General features: G+C 38.4%; 1 long non-coding RNA gene across 3 annotated transcripts in view; it reads right to left on the bottom strand.

Moving 5' to 3' along the window:
• Positions 1-25,729, bottom strand: part of LOC121526311 — a 74,958-nt gene that overhangs the window by 38,692 nt on the left and 10,537 nt on the right. For 2 of the 3 annotated variants that reach the window (XR_005993305.1, XR_005993303.1), the window contains exon 4: positions 13,296-13,324. This is a non-coding gene — a long non-coding RNA (uncharacterized LOC121526311). Of the gene's footprint in view, positions 1-1,694; positions 1,952-13,295; positions 13,325-25,729 lie in introns of those variants that run through there. The other variant, XR_005993304.1, reaches the window with a different exon arrangement.

Genomic DNA, 25,729 nt, shown 5'->3' on the forward strand with positions numbered 1-25,729 from the left:
ATATTCTTCTACAATATTTCTGCATGTATCGATGCCAAGGCAACAAAAGTCCAAGCCCAGGTAGCCTGATTTTGGGTAACTTCTTATTTGTAATGAAAATAAAATCTAACATGGCAACACAATGGGAATGTTTTTGTGCTGAAACATCATATGCTTACTTATCTAAGTTACTATGTTTTTCTAGTGACAGATTTTGGGTTAAATTATGACTTGGAAGAGCTTACCTTTTTAATGCTAAGGTATTTTTTAACCTGTGTGATTTGATTAAAACACACAATAACCATGGTTTATTAAATCACAGAGGTTTGTTTCCTTGTTAAACACATAGGACTGGTGAGTACTTACGTATTAACACTGAACTTTGGATGTTCCCTCACATGGAGCAGTCACTAACAGACAGGACTATTCTGAAAACCCACAATTGGCACACTCCAAGACTATTTGGACTGAGAAACACAACATCTGTGGTGTCACATCAAGACAATCTTATGCCTCTCTGTGGCATAATCCATCCACCCGAACAGGAAAAGAACTGTTTGCTGGGATCACTGTCTCATAAATGCTAGGATAAGTGACCTGTACAAGGATTTTGGAGTTTTATTTCAGTCCTTCAAAGCTCCACAGGATGGGTCTGATGGGATATCTATGTTGGAAATGTCAGAAGAGAACAGGAGTGTTTATATATGCAATTTGGGAATGTAAACTTGTTTTCTCTTTCATAGAAAAATTGCCGAGCAGCTGCATGCACCAAGTCCAATGCCAAGCATTGAACAGAGTGGAGTAAAGCACACTGACACTGGACTGGAGCAGCAGAAACGTGCTCTGTGGAGTGACCAATCATTCTTCTCTGTTTGGCAGTCAGATGGGTGAGTCTGGGTTTGCAGGATGCTGGGAGAAGTTACCTGCATGACTGTAAAGATGAGTGGAGGAGGGACAGTGGTATGGGGTTGTTTTTTAGGGTCTGGGCAAGGCCCCTTATCTCCATTGAAGGCCAATCTTAATGCTTCAGCGTACCAAGACATTTCGGACAATGCTATGCTTCCACCAGTGTGGAAACAGTTTGGGGAAGGCCCTTTTCTATTCCAACATGACAGGCAATGCTGTGTGTTAACAGAGTTTTGTTAAATAAATAATAAAAAAAATTTACTTGATTTTTTTGTGTTTGCCAAGATTTTGATGATTTTAATCAATGAGTATAAATGTATTGTAAAAAGCCATAGGAAGGAGTGCTTCTAGGGGTCAAGTGCTCTTTGAAAAAGGGATTCATAAAGCTGATAAACAAGAAAAAAAACTCCTAGGCACTCTCTTAAAGCATTAAAATGCCTTAATTTTCACAGCATGGTCATGTCGTGAAAATAAAGGCTTTTTAATGCTTAAAGAAAGTGCCTTATCAGCTTTATAAATGTATTGTGTTTGACTTTTTTCTTACTATTGTATTATTTTGTGTATCTCATTCTTTAAAAAAATCATTAAACAAATACAGTATTAAAAATATTGATGTCTTCTTGAAAAAAAAGGAAGAGAGAAAGGGAAGTTGCTTTGAATTAGCCTTCATGTGATTATGTGCAGCATCCCCTGGTGTTTAAAAAAAGATGTTCTTTTATTCACTCAATACGTTACAGCCTCCAGAACAATACAGAAAGGAATGTGCTTAGAAATATGTTGTCTTTCGAGGAGTCCTGGCAAGTCTTGACACAGGCGAGCGTCTCCAGTCGTGTCTGGCCTTATTTGCACTCCCTGAGTAATGATGATGGTGAGCATGTCTGCAGATGTCCTCATGTGGCTTCTTTCACTGCTGCCTGGTTGAGCTTATTAGTGAGGGCCCGTCTGTACACTCATTGATGCCAGTCCTCAGGACAGATGGTGGCAAGACAGGGCGAGTGAGAAAACCTCAGACGTACCCTCCTCTCTCTCTGTCGCTTGACCTTGGCGTACAACTGTCTTTGCTGATCTGTGGGTGACATTTCTTTAACTTTGAAAGGGCAAACTGGTGGCTGTTATTTCAGGACGTCTAGTTAAATTTGACTGCAGATGTTGTAAAGCCTTGGCTATTTGCTAATTTAAGGATTCATGCTCCAGTGCAGAAAGTTTTATATTTAAACTGTGCACAGAACGGAAACAAATCAATGTTTGCTCCAGGTTTGTTTGCCAGAAATGTTTAAAGCATAAAGTGCACTGTGCTATTTCCTAACAAACCAGAATGTATTTTTTCAGGTGAACGCGTTTGAAGAGAAGACGTTCGGTTTCTCTGAGGTGTATGTGTTTACCAAAAAAACAAATCCCCAGGAGGAGAATCAAAGCGCTGCTGTCCTCATAAGGTCATTGTGCACTCAACAGTGTTTAATAGGATGTGTTTTCTGCCCCGAGTTGTCTCTGCGGGATACCACTAAAGCAGTGGGACAAACATCAACTGGCAGCATTTGTGATGCTGGACAGGAAGGTGAAGCGAAACACTGATGGCTAAGATCTTCAGGCGAGCCGGGGGCAGAGCAGGTTAGCAAACAGACAACATTAACCAAGACGCTTTGAGAACATATTTATTGCCAAATAAGTTTTATACGCATAAGGAATTGTAATTTTGTTATTTGCATGCAAGTGCTTAGAGTAACATCAAAATAAAGAAGACTGACTTGAAATTAATATATCAGTGCTGTGTTTGATCAGAGTAGGATCACTGTGCAGTTTGCAAAAGTGCAATTAAATTCCCCATTTGTCAAATTTTTAAAGTTAGAAATTAAGTCTTACAACTGTAAATCTGTTTTGTCCTTTCAGGATTAGAGTTAGCGTCAAATGTGGATTCAGCCTAAATGTTGAGGTTACCTGCAGCAGGCTAAAACTGCCATGTGGCATGAGGTTTAAGTCAGCAGAGGTCAGATATACAGTGGTCTTTGTTGCTTGCTTGAGTCTTGGAAGCAAACATGCCTTAAAGGGATGACTGCAAATCAGGAATGATAGGGTGCAGTCTTCCCTTGACTTTGGACACTGCATCAGTGTGCTTGACTGGGATCTTGGAGCCGAGAATGTTCTGGATGTTGGCAGTATAGGACAACACCATCATTGACTTTGGCAGGTTGAACTTGTTTACCTGCGACTAAAGGAACATCCTCTGTTGTACCATCTTGGTAAAGGAGCTTCTGTTGAGATCACACTTCAGGTCCTGGTTGATGATGATGCTGGGAGGGGGACTAGTGTGTGAACATGGACTGGGACACAATAGCAATTGTTAATAATTCTCAAATCTTTTTAAATAGATGGTATTGCTTAATATCTTATAACTAATTAACCAAATCTATGCAGGAATATGTGAAGGACTGCATTACATGTAGATTTGATACCAATAATAATGAAATGATCTGAAATCATGTGCTTCTGAATGGCACTGAAAGACTTTGAAACAGTGACATTGATTCTAAATGGAAAAGACTGCACGTGTGTGTGTGTGTGTGTTGGTAGATGCAGACAGGTACTTGTTGCCCACCTATTGATCAATCTTACATTGTGATGATCTTAGCTACTCAGAAATACCTTACAGTTTATCTAATCCCAATTATCATGTCAGGCTGTGCAATTACATAATCCCACATTCAATTATTACTATTTCTGCATTATATAGTACTTGAAAGGATTACTAAAATGGATGCAGAAAGGCCTTTAAGTTTATAACAGAGCCACTACTGCACTTTGCAGAAGAACCTTTAAGAGATGCATTATATAATCTGCATGATATTGGTATCTGCAGATACCAGCTAATAAAGTGAATTATCATATGAGTAGATATGAAAACTTCTATCAGCTGTAAATACTGACCGTATGAACAAACAAGTTAGTGGAGTTTTAGGCTGAACCAACAGACCTCCGTCATCTCAAGTCTGTTTCTTTATTCATCATCTTTACACTGTAAAGTCTGTTTTCAGGTATGAAATCTGTAAATGTGTTGGTCCTAAACGGGGTTCCTACACACTTTTAAAAATCAAAATTTCAAACTTTTAAATATCTTTCTGAGGCCTGTACTGATAGAAATAAAGTAAAATAAAAACTTCTTGCAGACCAAACAGTCAAAAAAAAAAAAAAAAAAAAAATCCTCAGTACACTCGACCAGGGCTGATTTTTCTTATTTAACAAACTGGTTATGAAATGTGTAATTGCAAAGGGAACAATAGAGTTTTTTGGCCATAAACACCCAAATTTGACCATTTCCTGCACATTCAATGCCTCTGTTCTATCAGTATACAGTATATTGATAATAATCACAACTATTTTTGCAGGTGTGCTGAGCTGATTCTTAACAGTTTTATTATTAAAGGGCAGAACAATGCTTTTTGTCAGAGAGACCTGTTAAAATAAAGGTAGGCTGCAAGTATTTCAAGTGGGAAACCTGGTAGCCCAGATGTTAGAGAACTAGACTAGAGTTTCACAACAGTACAGGGTTTATTGGAGCACAGTAAGCCAGATGAAATAAAATTCCCTCAGGAAATTTAGAACATCCAACACTGAACTGTCTGAATTGTGGAGAATATTTATGGAACAATTGGTGGAGGAAAATTGGATAAGGACACATCTTACTCAAGGTGTCTGCTAAAATTTCAGACCTTTCCATGGCTAAAATCCGACTTTTTAAGACTTTAAGTTTTAAATGTGAAATTTAAGACTATCTGAGACTTTTCAAGGCTCTGCAAGAACCCTGCTAAAACTTTAAAGTGTGTTTTTAGGACTAAAGATTTAGGTCTGTACTACATTGAAATAATGTTATCTTGGTATCAGCTGAAATTATTTTGCAAATATCTGCATTTCAGATATTGACCAAAATCTAATATTGTGCATCACCTAAAACTTTGACATTTTGGTAAATATAAAGTTATGTTGAAAAACAGTAATATAAAAACTTCAGGTTTTGATCTTTTTATGCTACTTTAGAACTCTCAGTAGTCTCTGCATATCCCTTGATGACCAAGCAAGCAGACTGATGATCATTTATGGATTCTATCTCAACTGCAAATTGCAATGTTTTGCATGCATGACATTGTGCAGTGCAACATTATTTCCAAATCATGCAGCACTACTACTAGGACTGTTGCGTGATGATGGCAGAGTGTGATGAAAGGTATTCTTTATTCACACTTTTCCCTTTTGATTAGTCAATCCAAATGTTAATCAACATTAGCAGAAACTGCCAAACGTATTCTGTCAGGGCATTGTAGTTAAACTTGTTGAGCTTTTCTCATCTGCATGACACTGTTTTAGCAGCACAGAAAACTTACAAACCAATGACATGCTTTGCCGCCTGAGTCTTGTCTGAGACACACTAGAATAGAGTTAAGATAACGGCTGAAGGAATAAACAAATCTGATCAAAGTTGCTCTTAATTAGCACAAGTAGAAAGGGGAAGCAAGACTTTGAATCAAGAATGGACAGAATTTTACATGTTCCTTCATTCCAAAAAAGAACCTCTTCAAAGGATTTAAATAATTTCCAGAAGCAGTCGATCTCAGTGGACATATAAACTGCCCGGCAAACAACTGCTCCAAAGTTTGGTGTCATGTTCACATAACTTGGGAGAGAGATTCAGACACATTGTGGATGCTTAACCTAAAAAAGCTTCACACTAAAGATAAGGTGTGCTAGATAAGAGGCAGCTTGATTCATAGTGTCTCCTGAGGTCTGTCAACAGATGCAGGGAAACCCTAATTTACTTGTTTTCTGAGCTTAGTAGCTGCGGTTCCTTAATTTGGGAGTCACCCCAGGTGATGGGGGCATAAGGGGCTTGGCTTTTCCTTGAATCAGGATCCATCTCCACTGTCTTAGCTCAGAGTTGTTTTGTCTGCACCCAGTCACCAGATGGTGAGTCTCTCCCCAGTAGTTGGATTCCCCAGTAGAGACGTAGCCAGTGAGGGCAGTGTTATTGTCAAAATTCAGGAGATTGATAGAGCTTTGATTTTAGGAGTAGATGGGGTTGGGTGGGGTAAAGATGCAGTCTTACTTGGCTGTGGTACTGACTGTCTGGAAATCCATGATATGTTTCCCCTGCTCCTGAACCTGAAGTCTGTGATCCACCTGCAGGTGGAGTCAGGTGCATTCGTCTGGTTGAGTTTGCCTTGTAGCAGTGCCAAGATGATGGTGTTACATGCAAAGCTTAAGTCCACAAACAAGATCCTGGCTTAGTTTCCTGAAAAGTCCAGGTGCTGGAGGATGACGTGAGGTGTTTTGTTGACTGCACAGGTTAAGGGCAGCATGGGGAGAGAGTCATTGCAATGGTTTGGACAAGACAAGGGGCTGAAATGACACCATGACCTCAGTAGTCTGGGGTTATAAGGTTGAGGAGGTTGACTGAAGACTTTTGTTCATGTGAACAGAAACATCGTGGCCTGAGTGTGGACAGTATTCTGTTTGACTGTTTGGTTTGGTCTTTAACAGCTTGTCAAGGTTGCTGTTTAGGAAAGAGAAATATTGTGTCCTTCTTCATGATTCAAAGTCCTTCATGGAAGATCTTTGTGAAATGTGATCTCACCAAAATACTAATTTCAAGGACAAAAGGATCAATCTGGGTCCAAGTCACACAAGCCAAGTCGCTTCCACTGTCTGGTCTCCTACAGTGTTCAAATCAGGTCAAATTTAGGGCTTCTGAATCAACATTAACACAAAACAGAAAATAGTGGAATACAGTAACACTTAGTAGGCTGCATTCAGAGAAAAAATTGTTTATTTATCATTAGCTCTAGTGTTTCATTTGCCAGATTGGCTAACTTCTAAGTAATTTTAATCTTAGGAAATTAGTTAAAATTTGTACTGAGGTCGACAAAATATCCAAAACTTGTTTGGAACCACAACAATACTTGATTATTTAATGGTTGATGGTACTGAAAACTAACATAGATCTTCAGCAGAGTCTGTGCTAGAACAATCAGATGGGGGTGCATTAAGTTTACATTTCACACAAGTCAAATGATGAAAGCCACATCTGTCTGTTTCATTTTTCTTCATGCTGTTTTTATCTGCACATCACATGAACACGCTGTCATGAGCACTTTAGCACATCATCTTTTTAAATTAACTTAAAACATCAATAAACCTCTGTGGCTGGTGTTGTCATATATGGCAAGACACACGCTATTCAAAGTTACATAACTATTGAACCATACATGTGCATGCTCATAAATAAACCATGCTGTACCATTCTAATGATACTCTCCACACCTTTGTAGCTGTTATAGAATGTTTTCCAGCGAGCCTGGATCTTGGCTGAATTTCTGAGTCATTAAAGATTAAATCCACAACAGTTACTCCGATGCTGGACGTCTTTTTATTATCTATTTATATTCTGATCATTCCTGCAGTTAGCTTGTTAGCCCACCACCATATTGTGTGTTTGTATCCCAGAATGCATTGTGACTGGCTGTGACAACCAATGGCAGGCTGTTGAGTTGTAATGTCATGGTTTGCCGCACAGTGCATGTGCAAAGACTTTAAAACTGCAGAGGACAGCCTGAATGTGTCATAATAGAGAGAAATAGACATAGAAAGGCTGTGATGTATCCCTCAGAGTCACTGCACTTTAGATAATTACTCCAATTACCAAAAGCACAAGAACTTATTTTAGTAAAAACGTGGATATAATGAAGACTTATTGTCATAGAATGATCATTTTTTTAAATTCTTTAGTCCTAAAGAGATGAGAGAGCAAGTTTTCCCCTCAGCCATTAGTGTTCACTGTGTTTAATACATAAAAACCTCTAAATTTTAATTTCTGATTAGTTTTTTTTTTTTTTTTTTTTGCATTTGTAGTCTCATAACCTTTTTAAATTCCAGTGTCATTACTGAAGCACACAAATTGTTGACGCCAATGTTTTCCTGAAAAAAGGGATGTTTAGAGCTTGACTGTGGACCACAGGGTTGATGTTTAACAAGCTTTTAAGACAAAGAGTCCAGATGAGACAAAATTGTTGAAAAATAGCTTAGGGCTCAGAGGGTTAAACCTTGTAAATATCCATGAAACCCAAGCAATCACGTTATTTGAACATATCTTTACTTCTAGAACAGCTGAAGGCAGTCAGTGTTGGTGCTGAGCCTCGTAAGAACAGAAAATCTGAATTAGAAAATTTGATAAATATGATTTAATAAATAACTTTTTTCCTGTGATATATCATGACCACTGTAGTCATTGTTGAGTAAAAACAACTACACTTTTAAATTTAATGGTTGATGTGAACATTTGATCAAATGCTGAATTTAAAGTCATGAATTCTCTGTGTCAAAGGAGAGAAACCGTTTTAGAAAATGTCACAGTCATGAGGACAGCATCTCACAGAACAGAGTATTATTGTACATTTCTTCAAATAGAGCCTCTGCAGTTTATATCTCTTTTTCTATTGGCCCTTCCACCTCATTTTGCGTATTTCCCCCTCTTTCTTGCCATTCTGCAACTACACACCTCCTCCCTCCCCCGTAACCCTCCTCTTCTCTTCATTATTTCCTTGGCTTTGTAAGACCCCCTGGCGAATCCTGGCATCACACTCCCATTTCAAAGGAATGAAAACGCCGCACTGGTCTGTGCCATCAGTTTGCTCTGATCCCCCTTTCATCTGCCTGGACATATTAAGACAAGAAATGTGAAGCTGTGCAGCAGCTCCCACATGAATCAGTCTAAGCCCCCCAGTGGGAACGTGTGCTGGTCATTTCAGGTCCCGTTTCAGATGAGAGGGCAAGAGAGATTAAGTTAGAGCAAGTCTGAGAGGCAAGACGTGGTGACAGAGAGACAACTTAAACAGAGGCTGGAGGGGAGAGAGGTCATGTGGCCGATTTTTTTGTGGGCACAACATTTGCTTCTTTGGAGTCCTTGTTTTCAAAGGACACTTTGTACTTCAATTAGGCGTCTGTGATCTGCTAACAACCTGAATAAATAAGAACAGGGTGCATCTATGCATTATACACAGATATAAAATAAGGAAAATAACTTCTTTCCACATTAAATCTTATCCAAATCCAGAGTTTGATATTGTAAATCAGTTCTATATAAATGCAATTTCTACTACATTGTATGGATGGATGGATGCCATTTTGGAAAAAAAAAAACTGCAAAGTTAAAAATGACATTGTAACACTGTAAACAGGGCTGAACAATTTAGGAAAATAATTTAACTGCAATTTTTTTTACCCAATATTGTGATTTAATACGCGATTATTTCTTAAGTTCCTTATCTTAAATATTTTCCAACAAAAACAAGCAATAATTAATTCTAAACTATAGCCAAGATGATATTAGATTAAACTAGGGCTAAAAAATGTTGAAAAAATATCTAATTGTGATATTTTTTGACTCATTTTGTAAATTGGATATGAACTGTTGGATTAAAGGAAACGATAATTTTATATAGCTAATTCTCATATTTAACAAGAAAAACATGGTAAAATGAAGAAAATAGGATTTTTTTAGTCCCTTTTTAAAAAAATATGCCACTAGAATGATTCCAAGATATGTAATGTAAAATGTCTCTGCTGCCGGATAAAAAAAGGTTTTAAACTAGTATTTTGATACAAATTTCAGATAAAAGAAATATTGCACCCTCTGCGATTTGAAAATTGCAGTAGGCCATATTGTGATTTAATCTAATTTGCGATTAATTGCCCAGCCCTAACTGTAAATAGAAGTCTAGAAGGAAAATCCATCATCAAAGGCTGGAGACACATTTCTAATTAGTGTCCTACAACAATTAAAAGTCTTAAATTAACATCTGTAGCTTCTGGCCTTTATGAAAGCTTAAAACACTTACATCTCCCTGATAGCTCTTCAAATGCCAGAGTTGTGCCTCTAAACCTACATTTTAATATGTTATTTTGATATCAGTGAAGTTTAGAATGAATTAAAAATGCTGGACTTCAATAAATCTGCTGGTCCTGACAGCCTACTTTCTAAAAACTGCAGCCAAAATAGTTGCTGAGCCTTTGACATATATATATTTACAATCTGACACTGGAAACTGGGATAATACCAAAGATTTGGACAGCTGTTTTTGTTACTCAGGTTCTGAAAGCTGGTGATCCTTCTAGCCTAAATAACTATAGACCGATTTATAAACTCTCAATTTTTCCATAAGAGCTGGAAGTGCTGATCTTTAATCAGTTAAATGGATTTTAAACGAACTGCGGTCTGGCTTCTGTAAGAAACATCTTACAGTCACTGCAGCAGCAAAGGTTACACATGATTTTATAAATGCCATTGACTCTAAAGAACACTGTGCACTTTTTGCAGATTTATTGAAGGCCTTCAATCCCAATGAGCACTCTTTCCTATAATAAGTTGGCTGATATCTGGGTTTCCCCAACACCACTAAAATGCTTTGCAAGTTATTCAAGAAGTAGAAAGCAAAGCGTCAAAGTTGATGGTCTGTTATCTAGTTTTTCAAATGTTCAAAATGACATCCCACTGGCAGGTCTGCCTATAGAATTGGCCGGGCCCCTGACAAATCCAGTGGATGCCATTTTTTGCCACTTTGAACCCTTTTTTTGCCACTTTTATTCCAGTTTTGCATTCATTTTGCAATCATTTAATTAGTCAGCGTGCCCATCCACACTGTCAACATCATCAATAAAAAGGTAATTTTGTTTTCAGAAAATGAGTTTATAGTTTTCAAAAAAATTACATTACACTATACAGAATAAATGAATAAAAATAATTTTTCTTGCTTTGATAACAGTGGTTATTATTCAGGTTAAATGTAAACTATGGTTATCACAGATTAACTTTACAATGGAGCATGATTTTGCTGACCTCCAAGGGCCCCCTATTTGGCTGGACCCCAGAAAGCTTTCTCCCTCATCCCTCCTTATTAGCGGCCTTTCCTGCAGGGATCCATTTTTGGGCCCGACTTTATTAATTATCTAAATAAATACATTTTGTACCAGTGGTACTAATGCAAAGCTTCATTTTCATGCCAACAATACTGTGAAATATGCATCGTCATCTTCCATAGAAAGTGCAAAAAATAAACTGCAAAAGGCTTTTAAAGTTGTCCAGAGAAACCATGGAGTCAAGACTTGTACTTAATACCAACAAGACCAAATGATACATTTCTCATGGTCTAAGTTACAAGTTTAGGGTGGAGCTCAGGTTTTTACTTAAACAATGAGGCAGCTGAGTGTGTTCTAACATGACCTCCTTGGCTGTTGCTAGAAGAAAATCTGTGTTTTAGTCAACATATTGTTTGTCTTACAAAGAAACTGAAGGTGAACTTGGGTTCCTTCTATGCTTCTCAATGCTGTTTTTCTTTAGATGTAACAAGGAAACTCATTCAAGCAACAATTCTATCTGTTATTGATTATGGTTGTAGTCTTTACAGGCATGCTAAATCACCCTCTATGAAAATGTTGGACTCAGTGTACTGTACCACCCTGTGACTTGTCTCTTGTCTGGGTTTTCTCACCCATCATGGTGTTTTGTATTAAGTTAGTCTTCCTTGTACAATAGAAGGATGAAACATTGGTATATCTCCCTTTATAAGGCCATTTTACATGAATTACCTTCTTTTCTTTGTTCCCACAGACTTCAGAAACTGTTAGTAGCTGTAACCTTTGTTCTCATGGAATTATCCCATACAAGATTCCTCAAACTCGCTCTGTCTTTAGTGAAAGAGCTTTAAATGTTTTTGCTCTTGATCTTGGTCTGACCTACAGAATCATCTTTACTTTAAAGCCAGAATTAGGGAACATCTGACCAGTGTATGCATGTGCTTCTCTACTGAAAGCAGCTGATTTGTTGATCGATGTCACCTTGTTCTTATGTTCTGTTTTTTTAGTCAAATGTGTGGAATCTTAGCCAGGGTTCTCTTGTAAATAGATTTTTGTATCTCAGTGGGAATATGGTGAATTTTTAAAAATAAATAAATAGGGCTGTTAAAAAAGAAGAATTAGACAACCAAATAAATCCTATTCAACTCAGTTTTATGAAAAAGACATATATAAAACACAGAAAGCCTCCACTGCAGTGAAGATTAGGAACAAATAAGACCAAAAATCATCCAAACAGCAGAATTAGAACATTATGGTCTAAGACCCCGAGGAACAGTTTAGCACATTTTTAGCCAGTGCCAATAAGAGAAAGGGCGAGGTGTTTTGGATCCGACTTTGGAGCAATAAAAAGGAGGTTAAGAGGACCCAGGTTTAGCCAAGGCTTTGAAAGCAAAGATAACTGGGAAAGAAACGAGCAAAGAGCCTACAAAAAGATGCTTGTCTGGGCAAAGGGAAAGGAAGCCAACAGCGCTCACAAGAACCAGAGAGAATTAGCTCGGGGCCTCGAGAAGAAAGTATCACTCAACACATTTAATTAGGGCAGAGCCTACCAGGGTGTGAAATTAAGTTTTTTCCTCACCTGCCACTGTCACATTTCTACCGGCCATGCATTTTTCTGTCTGCCACTTCTTAAATCTACATCAGTACCTTCAAAATGTCCAAGAGGTGAAACTACAGCAGACTTTAACGGCAGCAATGCAGACAATGTGATCTGTTTAGATTTGACCGATGCTTTGATTGGGAAATCTTGTCGCTGCCATGGTGAAATGGCACCCAACTGGAGCTAAGCACCAACAGCCATTTACCTAACAAACCGACTCCTAATAACCCTGAAATTGCACTGAATGCAAATGCATTTTCTTTTGCAAACTTAATTTAAATTTGTTAAAAAGTTGCACTCTCTTAAGGTGAATAACTAGCTAACAAGAGAGGAACCCGCTGTTTGCGATAGAGATGGAGTTCTTGACTTTAACAAAGGAAGCTGCTGCAACAAAAAAGGCTTACTCTGAATTACACTGACCACATAACCATCCACTTTATCCCTGCTGCACTGTTTCCTCCATACATGGCTTCTGCCTTGTTTCCCAGAGAGGATAGTCATTTTCTGAGAACCACAATGGGTTGCTTGTTGGAAGAACACAAGTCATTTTTAGTGTTTAAATATACAGCCAAAGCAGTTTTTCTCCAAGAAGAGTAGCCTCTTTGAGTTTGTTTTTGAAAAGATGCATCCAGAAAGGTTATTAACAAGTGGGCCTACAGTGTTTCCAGAGATTAAGAAGTATTAAGTATCTCCTCCATCCACAAGATGTCTTACAAAAAATCTCAGTTTCAGTCTGGCAAAAGCTGTTTTTGATGCCCTCTGCCTCCTCCACAGTACTAAGGAACTTTTTGTTCAAATCAAGACATCCAACAGTCTGGTTACATAAGAAGCCATCAAAGTGTACTTTCAATTTGTTATTCCATATTTAATGTGTTTGTGGGGGAGGTGAGAGGTTTTTTAAGGAGTAAACACCTACCTACGTACCAGCCAATGTGTCAGAGCAGTCTGGAAAGGAGAGGAGAGAGAGAGCTATGAGACAACATGCAAACTCAGAATTAAGCAGCAGACTGCCGAAATTTTTGTGCCTAGTCAGAGCATATTTAGAGATCATAAAATGTTTTACACAACTTATGAAGGTAAGATTTAGGGGAAAGATTTCTAGGGAAACAGAGTTGAGGATTTAAGTAGCATTTCTGTTATCATGCAGATTATCCCAAGGATAGAGAAAGTGGAGAGGAAATAGGCTTGCATTTTCACAAATCAATATATAAATCAATATATCAATATATAGCGTTTGTTCAGGCAGGCCACGGAGTCAAGCACCGCCATAGTAAAGATCAGATGATCTCACATTTTATTTAACCAGATAAAGACCCATTGAGATCAAGATCTCTTTCACACAGGTAAACTGGCCAAGAGGTCAGCAACACATATCATAATAAATAATACTTATTCATTTATTACGATCCTCATCAGCTGATTTACTCCATGCATGCTATTGGCCAGTTGTTTTCTTGCCTGGCTACACTAAGCAGCAAGCTGCTCTTGCAACCCTCCTCCTCCCTGCCCCCCCCCTTTATTCTGCTTCTTACTTAATCAATTTCACTGTGTTTTCATTGATGCCTGCTCTGGATTTTGCTGCTTTACTGCCTCTTTATTGGTATACGAAGAGCAGGAATTTATGTTGTTCCTGCTTAATGCTTTCCAGGTAGGCTCGTGGAAGGGTAGGGGGATTCCAGAACAGCCACAATGCAAAAAATAAATAAATAAATAAAAAAAATTAATAAATAACACCATAAGAGCTAATAAATAACTGCTCCAAAAGACATATTTACAGCCCCAAATCACGTGTTTCTTGACAAAATGCTCTTGACTGAAGTATATTGAAGATGAGATAATATAAGACAAGGGTTTCAGAATTGTACATGGCACAGCTCCCTGAATTAAACGGTCTTAATAACCCTGGCTGGGCTGCATAACCGATGTTTGCTAATGCATACTGACAAAGTTTGTTGCAACAAATTGGGAGGGAAGTCAAAGGTCTTGCATTTATTTTTACTTGCATTCTGCAACTTTAATAGCTTTAATTTATGGTCATAGTTCTGTATGACATTTGCAAGCCTTAACTTTAACAAGCATTCATTCAATATTCTGTCATAGAGGTTTACTTGTTTCTGCACAGATTGAGCTCTACAGCAAACACTTTCATCATTTTGTCTGTGACTATCTCTCAGTGAATGAGGTTTACATAAAGCTTTAATTTGCGCAGTTTACTAATGCAGAATTTCCCTCCACAACAATAAAGAATACTGCATTAGCACACTGCGCCTGTTAATCTGCAGAGAAGAAAACAGGAAAACCTGGCTCCACCGTATTTACACCTGGTATTGAAGTGTTTTTTGAATCTAAATCTTAAAAGTGATCAGAATGTGATCCAGCCTGCCAGACATCCAGAGGTGGTCTGGCTCACACTGCAAACACATCTCAGCCCAGACTGCCAGGTGTAATTTAATTCACTCCATACAATATGTTTCACACATTTGTTACAAAGTCAGTTCACAGATCATAAATCACGCTCCAGTTTTTGTTTTCCTTTCAGACCCCAAAGATCTGATCCACAGAGTCGCAGCTGCAAACATTCTTATGGCAACAAAAGACTCTTCATCATTTCTGCAGCTTTCTGCAAGAGTCATAAAAATAGAGACTCTCTGTTTCACATGGAAAACAATATCATGTTTACCCCCCCCCCCCCGTTTCACTAGTAGATGGCTTGATCAGATTGATAATTTACTGTGCTTCAGTTTCTGAATAATGGCACTTCTTTTATCTCTTAACTCACTGTTTTTTGTTGTCTCAAGTCATTAAACTGGACAAAACCAATGTGAAGCCTGTCCATTTGAGCTTATTAACTGTTCCTATAAGTCTGACATCAAATATATGTACACTACAAACAGGATATTCAGGTGAGGAGCAGAATCTTAAAGTCAATACGGTAGCTGACTGGAACCTTATGAAGCCGCTGCAGAAGAAGAGTTAATCAACAAACCAGTCTGTGGAGTGATGGGAAAACTAAACGGGTTGTAGAGATGATACTGGGATCAGAATTTTGGATGATGGATGTTGCCTCCTAGCATCCAACACAAGTGAAGAGCATTTCTTTAAAACTTGATAGAAACTACCTGTAGCCATGAAGAGAGAAAGCTTTTGTCAATTTTCTGCCATTCAGATATCAATATTGGCAGATAAACTTAAAAAGTTAACTATTAACAGCTATACAAATCTGCCTATATCAGCTGTAAATACTGGTCATATAAACAAATAAGTTACTGGAGTTCTAGTCTGGATCAACTGACCTACATCAGCTGAAGTCTTCTTTATTCAGCATCATTCCTGACACTTTAAACTTTCTTTAAAGGACAGTAAATATTTTAATTTGTTCATCCTATTAAATTTCGTGTTTTAAGGATTGAAGTTTCAGGTCTGAACTACATTTAAATATCGATATCAGTCATCAATTAAAATTAATTTGTAAATATTGACATATCAGCTATAAGCAAAAATCCAATATTATGCATCCCACCCACAAAGAGACCATGTTTGAAAAATGTTTCTTAAAAAAATGCATGAAGACAGGAACAAGCAAAGCTATGCAAACTTCTTTAGCCATTCAAATGTTTGTTTGTATGTTAAACCTGTTTTTTAATCTAATCATGCCATCCAAGTTTTTACGGAACTGTACAGATATATTTCCAACTGCCAAGAAGATTTGAAAGCACTTTACATCGACTAATAATCATGACATATTTCCTTTTAAAACTGATTAATCTGACTTTTTATCACATTAAGCTGATAAATATGATTCATCGTGGCCTGTTTACCTGTTACCAGCAGTATGTTGTAGAGAATATAGCGTCCACATACCGAAATATGTAACATACAAATGCCTGCACGTATGCATATTCATAATGCATCCATACATCAATCATGTGCATGTATAGCCCTGTATACCACATGTTCATGATCACAACCAATGCACAGGGAAATTCATGTGCAATTATGAATATAAATCAGGAGAGCAACCTCAGCCAGCCTCTTCAATTATAAAGAAAGTCTCAAAGGAGTGGGTGCCTCTGATATAGGTCATATTTGTTTGTTGTGTTGTGTCTTCTGTGATGAAAACGCCTCATGTGGACGTACTGAGATGTTTTTATAGTTACATTGTTGTGTCTTGAAGTGGTTCCTGGCACGAGGGTCGATGTCTTTATCCCAAATGTTTACTGGAATCTGCAAAGAACTGGAGTACTAGAGTTGACTGCAGTTCAGAGCATGTTTCCTTTTTTGGGAATTTGCAAATGTGTTTGTGATGTCTCAGTGGTGTTAGTTCCAGATGTATGCTCGAGATGTCTATTTTTGCCTTGACTGAATATTTAATTGGATGTATTCGAGGAACAGGAGGTTTTCAACGCCAATATGCAGCTGGAAAGAAAGCAAAGCACAGCACTCAAAAATGTGATGGAGGTGTGCAGTCCTGTTTTCTTTCCATGTTTGGCCCATTAAGGGTTATTTATTTGCAGTGAAGTCTGGATTGGACTAGACCATATGTTTGCCTACTAAAAATCTTAATGGTGAAAATGTATCATGACTTTTGGCATATCAGGCACTTGTCATCTGGGAAGCTCTGGTAGATTTTATTTTTATGCATGAATCAGAAAAACATCTTGTAGAATCGTAGAAATCATGTTTTATTTTACAGGATATTAAAGTAACTAATGAAAATAAACTCAAGAAGAAGACTAACCAGGAGATGCTTTTTCATGACCTCATTCAAACATACTTTTTTAATGCACTTTCATGCATCATTGCAGGTACAAATCTTTTATTAATCTTAATTTTCAATCCAAACATTTGGACTGAAGAAATCTGGAGACTGTCTGGCCAACTCCCTCATGTGCAAAGATGTTAATAAGGTATCCTGGTTACCTACCAAGTGGATTATATGACTTTAGATGAAACTCTGATATAGACAGATGGTCCATAAACACTCTCTTTGCCCTGCTGTGTCATACATAAAGAACATCTGGATATCCATCACTCTGTTCTTCAGTATTACCCAGGGAACAGTTGAGTCTAATCACTGATGTGTCACTGAGGCCTTTTGTTCCCACAGAGGGAAAAAAGATCACTTTAGCTGGTTGCTTATAAAGCTGCAGGCCAAATCAAACTCTGTGGATCATAAGAATCCTCCTCCTTATTTTGAACCTCCTATTAAGAAGTAGAGTGAAGACATGAGGTGGCTGTGGCCTTGCAAATACAAGTGGCTGGGATGTAAGACTTTGACGCAATGCAGTATTTTTGGTTATTCCTGCTCCTTTCATTGCATCTGTTGCCAAGGAAATGAAGACCCTCTTTTACATCAATGTCATCGGAGCACTTTTCATAAGGAGTCAGATGACTGGATGGCTTTGTCTACTGTTTATTCAATGCAGGTGTGATTCAGTGTACGTACATCTGTGCACATGCATCTGTTGATTTTCTGCATCTGTCTTTGTTTTTCTCTGCAGCTCCGTCTCTCCTTCCTCTGCTGTGGATTTCAAATGACATTCCTCTCACATATTTAGACCTGATATGAGTCCAACTTGACACAGTCACATCTCAGATCTTTCTTGTTGACATGCTGTGAGCAGGCGGGAGGCAATGGAGCAAAGCAGAGAGAGAGAGAGAGAGAGGCTGTGCAGCGGCAGGACTCAGCTGTGTGTATTTGCATCCACCCAAAAAGTTCAGACAAGGACAGATTCATAGACTTGCTGCCTTGAGATAAGCCACAGTTATTTCGGAAGGCTGCAGACAGGAGGGAAGGAATGGATTTCAACCATATTTAATATGTAAGAAATTATGCAATGACACACACGTTAAAACACTATCCTAATCCTTTCTGACTACCCCCCTTCTGCAAGGGTAAGTTTAAAGTGAACATAGGCCCCATAGGGGGACCTTTAGGGCACATCAGGCATTGGGGAGGGAGAACATATGGAGATACCCATCAGAGCAGGACAAAAGGCCTAAAGAAGAAGAGAACGTTCAACTGAGACAGAGAAGCTTCTCCGTGGTAATTCTGTTGACATATAAATGGTAAAAAGGGTATAGGCCTGGAGGAAGGATGTTCTCAACATAATGAGAAGCATGTAAGAGAGCACAATGAGAAGCAGAACGTATGTGGAGGGCTCCTACGTGATCTGCATGTGCAAGAGCCTGCAAAGGATGTTTGTATGTTAAAGCTTTATCTCCTCTCATTTCAAACGCTGACACTCCATGCACAAAGTTAGCCTTCCGTTTTGCTGCTTTTGTTTTGATTCTTGCATTTACTTTTTAACAGTGGACTGCTTCCTTTATGTCGCCATAAACTGTGCGTGCTGAGGCTCTCTTTCTACAGTTTGGCCTTCTCCAAGAATCTGTTAACCTCAAACAGCTCTTCCTTGCCAAAAAAGAACTTTTGAATATGAGCCAAACAGTTTGCCCCTAAAATAACCAGTAAAAAGCATGGAAGACAATGAGAGCCCATGGTTGATTTCCATGTTGGCCTTTCACCAGGAAGTGTTCAAGTTTTCATTTATGAGGAGAATTTGAAAAAACAAAAACACTGTCAAAATGTACAATGCAGCAGATACTATGGTGTGAATGTGTTGTAAAAGGCTTTTTACTGAGAGTTAGATGCTGTCAAATGAGAGGATGAGCAAATAAAGAAGGATGCAAATTCATTTGCAACAGCCAGCGTGAGCCAAGAATACACTGACCTACTTGATAGAAAGTTTACAGAGACATTTGGTACAAAACAGCTGAATGGGCATCTTTCTTTCATATATACAGTTCAAAGGTAAACTCTGAGAATTACATTCAGTTTCAAATAAAGAGCTAAGTCATGACTAATTCTTTTTACAGCCAGGATGAAATCCAGTATTTCTCAGCAGACAACGAGGGTTCTCTCTTGAGAAGGAGCCATGCGTTTGTGATTTGTGATTGCATCAGCCACAGTGCTGAGGTGATGCATTTCCAGTACAAGGCTAGGGAACCAGTCAAAGACCTTTACTGGAAGAATCATGCGGTGTGGACAACATGATGACTCAGATCAGCTGAAAAAACACTGGTACTTGTGTGATGCATCGGCTCTTTCTCAGCCAAGTCTGCTCAAAAGCAATCTGATACCTTTTAACCTAGCCGGGGATTTACAAGGAATTAATGTAAATTCAGTTTCCAAGGTATGCCACTGTATTAAATATCATTTAGCTTATCTGAAAGCAATTAAATATAACTATTGGTAAAAGAAAAAGCTTCTGCTTTGCCCTCCAAAAATGAGAAGTCCACATCTCTTATCTGTGAGGGAATTATTCCTTTTCCATTCCTGAAAACCACTGTCTGTTTATTTGACGTGGATTTCGTTTATTTGTTTCAGCAGGAAAGAGACTGTGAGACAAGAGTATAACAATATAGTTTTAAACTTTCATTTGTTTTTATTTTTAATGTGTTTTCTTTTAGAAGTTTTAGCAAAGTCCTCTGGTGTGAGGCCAGACTAATGCTGGCCTCACACCAGAGGACTTTGCTAAAACTCTAAAAAGACTATAAAAAGACTGACATCTGAGACCCTCTCACATCTAAAGGTAATTTGTTGGCAAGCCGTTGAGTTTTTAGTCCCAGACTAAGATTTTGCAAAGACTGTGGGTCACTAACTACAAGACTAGAATACAATTCTTTTTGAGATTATTTCCCATCATGCATCTGGTGGAACTTCACAACAACATATTTTGAGCAGACAAGATGGAGATCGCATCAGAGTTAATATCTCTATAATCTGACCATTTTAAATCATTTACATTGAGTAGAAATGAAAAGAAAGTTAAACACTGAGGCAACTTTGCATGTTACTGCAACAACCAAGGACCTATCCCAGAAACACTTCAGAATAAAAGTACCATATGGAAATGTGAGTCATCTCACCACAGAAACATACTGGTTGGGCATTTACTTTGACAATCCCAGTGGCAGTTTACCGTACTGGTCATGCCAGCCTGGAATGAACTGACAGACAAGGCACGCAAACACCCAGGTTCTGAGATCTGACTGCAGCTCTGAGCAAAAAAGTTTTTCAATCTCTTGAGTTCTGAGCTGACATTCAGCAACTGTAGATTGAGCTACACTCATGGTCATGTTTTGAAGTGAATTAATGTGCTTGCACACAACACTGGCTCCCATTGGTTGTGGATGACGCTCGCGTCACTAAGAAACACAATGTGCATACTACCAGACTTCAGACAATCAAACGTGGTTGATACAATCGTAATGCCAAGACTGAAGAAAGACCGCCTTAAAATGGCTAAAATCGACGGGAGTGAGCTGTGACTTTAACAAGACTGCCATGATTTTACTCCGACTTTGGAATTTTGTCTGCGACTCTGAAATCGGATGAAAAGTCAAAGGCCCCTTTTACTCGCAAGATATACACCTTAATGGATCCTAATTTTTTTGGCCCATAAATGCCTTAAATTTCTGAAAAGTACTGTAATCTTATTTTGATCTAAATTGTTTGCATTTTTGTTTTCTGTTAATGCAAAGTGTTTTGAATTTGCATTTTTTGAGACCTCATCTTTTAAGGCCACCAACCTAAAAGAGCCAGAAAAGGTGAAAAATCAAACCATTTTAAAAATACACGATTTAAGGCCAGTCTTCACTTTAAATTTTAGAAACCTGACATTTGAATTAAACTCAAGACATTAAATTAACTCACTGAGTGCCAGCCCTTTTATAAAATGGAAAGTGCCTTGTGCCAGCATTTTTGGCCATTTTGAGTCATCTTTCAAGACCCACAGAATATTTTGTACTATGATTCTGAAAACACCAAATAGCTCAAATGAAAGAAGAATCTCTCTGTTTCATCATGGAAAAAACGTTTGTTTGTAGCTTGTTCTGTTCTTGACTTATCTGAAGTTGAATAAAGGCTAGTTTCATCAAAAAGATCATTTTTTTTCTAGAAAGCTGAGAAAAATGCATTTTTGTGAAAGAGAGTCTGTCAAGCAGAACAGTGATTTGAATGTTATAATTTTGCCTGCAATAACATAAAAGACATCTGAAAATTGTATTACAAATGTTATTTTATTGTAAAATAAATAATGCTTCCAGTCACTATCATGCCATTAACACTCTGGAACTGGACAGCCTCCACAGGACCCCCCTATATGCCCACGTCCTCTCCTGCTTGTTGCTGTATGCATCCAGCTGGCGAGAGGCTGCCTTATTTCTCCGACGCACGGGGGGAACCTTGCGGCATTCTTAAGCCTCTTGACCGCATAGACAGATGAATTAAAGCGCTGATCCATGGATTCAGTGTCGGTTTCAGTGAGTAAGCGATTTCTCAGGCAAAAGTTTAAAGTTTCTTCCAGCGTCTAAGTTAGAACTTTTGGCTTAGATTACCTCTGTAACGATCGCTCTGCTCTTTGACCCCAGGGTCTCCACCTCTGACGTTTGATCTACCGTCACTTCCGGCTGTAGTGTTCCGACTACGTATCCCAGAAGCCCCAAAATTACTCACAGAGAGCGCGAGAGCGCCCCGTTGTGTCAGCCGCCGAAAAAAAAAACACTTTGACACATATATACATCTATGACACTCAAGCGTTGGTTTTTAAATGACATATATACGTCAATGGCACTCAATGAGTTAACATTCTGTGAAGTCTTGACCAATCAAATTTGGCTGTTTTTCACTCCCCCATTGGTGGACATGTCAGTCGGTATGCTGCCATCAAAACTAACACTATAAAGGTTTTGTCCCTAATTTTACTTTGTTTAAGTTAGTATTTTAAGAGCACAAGAATGTTTTTTTCTTGCAAAGCTTCACTTCCATTTAAGTTTCAAATAATTTAAAACATTTTTACATTTTAGTTATTTCATTCCTTTTAGTAAAATATGACAACCTTGCTGTGAGGATTTGTTTAAACTGAGTTGTTTTGTCTTATTTTGTTTTTTTTTAATCTGGCTTCTATATTCTGATTTCTATCGATTCATGCTGTTCGAAACCGAAGAGCTGCTTGAAGCTGCTGGACGACAGTCAGGGAAGATAAAGCTAGACGGACTAGAAGACCTCAAGCGTCTGCTTATTTGCCTACGTGTGCAAAGGCACTCTACAGGTGTCTATACGTTTAACCTTTAGGTAAGGATTAATCTAAGAGGAAGAATCACGTCTGGGTTCGCCAGGGGCGAGCCAGGGTCAACATTACATAATCTACACACATACAGGCTGCTGATTCAGCCTCAAAATACTGGTTCCCTCAGTGTTTTTAGGATTTTATTAAGGTTTATGTCATTCCTAGTTGATCCTTAGAATTTAAAAGAAGGTCTCAAAACATGCTGGGGTTTATCCTCATTTTGCTGGACTTTTATTTAGACAATATTGCATCAATTCTCTCTGTTGTGGTATTTTCATTTCACCCACTAGAATATTTTTCTGCCACAGTTAATCCCTTTTGTCTTACCCCTTACAAGCTAATTCCCATTATGAATGTTTTATAACACCTGGAAACAAGATGTCTGTCAAAAGTTAAGTCCCCTAGGGCTCCAAGTTTCTATGCAGCACTCATTTAAATTGCAAACACTGAATTATGATTAGCCTCCAAAATTGTTTAAATGTCACAAAAATCACGTGGACACCAGTTTTGAAGTCAGAGGAAAGGCAACTACAAAGCAATGTGTTTGCCTTCAGAAGACTAAATTGATGACAGACTTTTAGTTACAGACGCTAAACATGTGTTTTCTGCAGAGTAAAGGTCAAATATTCAATAGGAGCCAAATCTGAGGAGGGACATTAGAGTACGCTCTGCAGATCTGACATCTAGAATTGTCAACTGAAAATAGTATATCTAAAAAGAACAGTAGGTTTTGTTGGAAAATGTGCAAGTTTTAAATGGTTGAGTGGTTTTCAGTGCAGGAATTACAAGGAAACAAAGTGATCTGTGTAAGATTTATAAGCTGTCATAGTTCTTGTTGTTGCAATCAGTAGGTGTTGGAAAAGGACTGAAACATATCCACTAAATCACATCCAGATCATTTCTGTGGCAAACAAAAGACAATGGAAAAGAAAATTCAAACAAATCCACAAGGTAAACAAAAGCACGTTCAGCACCTGCAGCGCAGGCTTCGCTTTGTTACAGTCAGAGCTGAATGAGGTGAGACCAGGACATTCAAAGGATGTCTGTAGAAAGCAGTGGGGAGCTATCTGAATAATGTGTAAGTTTAGGGGCCGACAAATCCAGAATACAAGACAGGCACTGGCGGATGCAGATGCACCAAATGATTAGCATACTTTGCATGTGATTTTAAGCTTGTTTCAGTTATTGGTGCTGCTCTTAAACATTGAATTTCTATCTGTTCAACTTAAAGATAATAATGATTCTAGTTTGTGGCCCTGATCCAGCAATCAAAGCAGGTCCATCTCCAGCATCCTGGGCAAAATCAGTCTATGGTCTAGTTATCATATTAGACTCAAAGCTCATAGCTTACAAAGTAAAAGAGCTGAGAATTTACCGTAAATGCTCCAGTCCATGTGCTCACTGAGGCCCCAGTTCAAAGCAAGAGCTTAATGTAATTCTCTAGCACAACAGGATTTGTATTAGTCCCAAAAGGGTCAGTGAGGTTAAGAGCCGTTAAGTAGTAGTGTTTAAATCCTTCCTAAGCTCAGCCACCACAATGCTGGCTCCCCACACTCCGCTGGACTCGTTTCACCTCAGGTTGTGGTGTCGACAACCCAGAAAAGCAGAGGGGAAGGTTAAAGCGTGTGCATGTGTAGGTCAGCACTTCCTCCAGGATCTCCTGCTATGCTGAATGACATAATGAGTGGCATTACCGATGAGTGTGGTAGTTTTAGTGGTGGTGCTTTGGTTTTGACTTAATTGATCAGCCAAGCTTGTTTACTACCAGGGTTATCTCAGGTTACGCCAACTCCAGGGGCTTAGAGCTGTGTCATTAGCTAACGTTGCTTCTCTGTCCACAGTGTGACTGTGGGTCATTGATAACTGAAGGACAGGAGAAGGGCTCCTTCTGTTGCATAACTTACCTATGAAATAAAAAAGGTGGAAAACATTAATTTTTCAGATTTTTTTCTATGTAGGCGTAATGTAGTACAACAGCTACCAGCAACTCAGACAAACATTTAATAAAACATAAAACACTTCCTCACTACAATTTTTCTTACAATGCAGAGGTGTTCATTTTTCGTTTCAAAATAAAAGGGACCTGGTGCCACATTGCAAAGCTGATGTGCGTTGTAATTAAGAACAGATTTAGTCAAGATGCAGATTACATCAGAGATCTTGGCATCCTTCACAACAGGCATGATCTCTGAGGTAATTGGGGTGGTGGCCTGGTTTACAGAGCTGTGCCTTCAGGTCAGAGAAACACCTACAGTGGTAGGAATCGCTGTAAAACAGGGCCTATATCACTACTGCAAGAGATTCAATGAAAATTAAACAACAGCAAAGAACATGCTTTACGAATAGCAGTCTTATATTCAGACCAGCTTGCAGCAGTTTTGTGCACATTTGAGGAAAGCTAGCCTCAAGAAACAAACTATGGCAATATCACCCTTTGGTTCAAATGGCCCCGTATTTAAATATTTGGTTTAACTTTATACATATGGATGCTATGAGGTGGCTTGCTGTGAAATTTTTTGCAGATCTTGTAAACCAAATTAAACAATTTTCTTATTTAGAGCTATACTCTTAGAGAAACTGACTCAACTAAACCTGGCAGAAAGAACTCATTCAATATTAACCAGTTGCTCAGTTACAGAGAATACATGCATACCAACTGACACAACGAACACAACTGTGCACACACATTTTTTTGTTGCTAGAACTCAAAAGGAGAAATCAGGCAGCCTAGTCTTGATCCATTACCTGTAAAATGCTAGACTGTTGCAGACAGGATCCTATGTTTGGGATGTTTTTTCTAGAAAATGATTTCTTGATCCATATTTGGATTTTCATACCCCAACTAACTTCTGCAAGACCATCTTTCATCTGCCATACCTGGATGGGATCCTTCTCTTTTGGAATGTCCTTATAGACAAAATTAATCTACTCCAGGTTTTTGTTTGTGTTCACAAAAATGTCCTGCCATCATCTCTACCAACAAGAAGAGCAGAAAGCATCCTTCCAATAGCACTAAGAAACTTCTGATAATTCTGTTCACTGCAAATAAAAAACATAGCACCTTGAATCCAACATTATTTCATTGACCCAGATATGCATCTTTGGAAGTCACAGCACCAATGAAAGTTAAGCAACTCTGTCAGAGCTGAGACTCAGAATCTGAGTCTTAGGTAACGACTCCCCTGGCACCACCTCCAGGCCATCCTTTTTTACTCTACTT

The sequence above is a fragment of the Cheilinus undulatus genome, linkage group 18, assembly GCF_018320785.1.
Source record: "Cheilinus undulatus linkage group 18, ASM1832078v1, whole genome shotgun sequence".
In the NCBI taxonomy this organism is placed as follows: domain Eukaryota; kingdom Metazoa; phylum Chordata; class Actinopteri; order Labriformes; family Labridae; genus Cheilinus; species Cheilinus undulatus.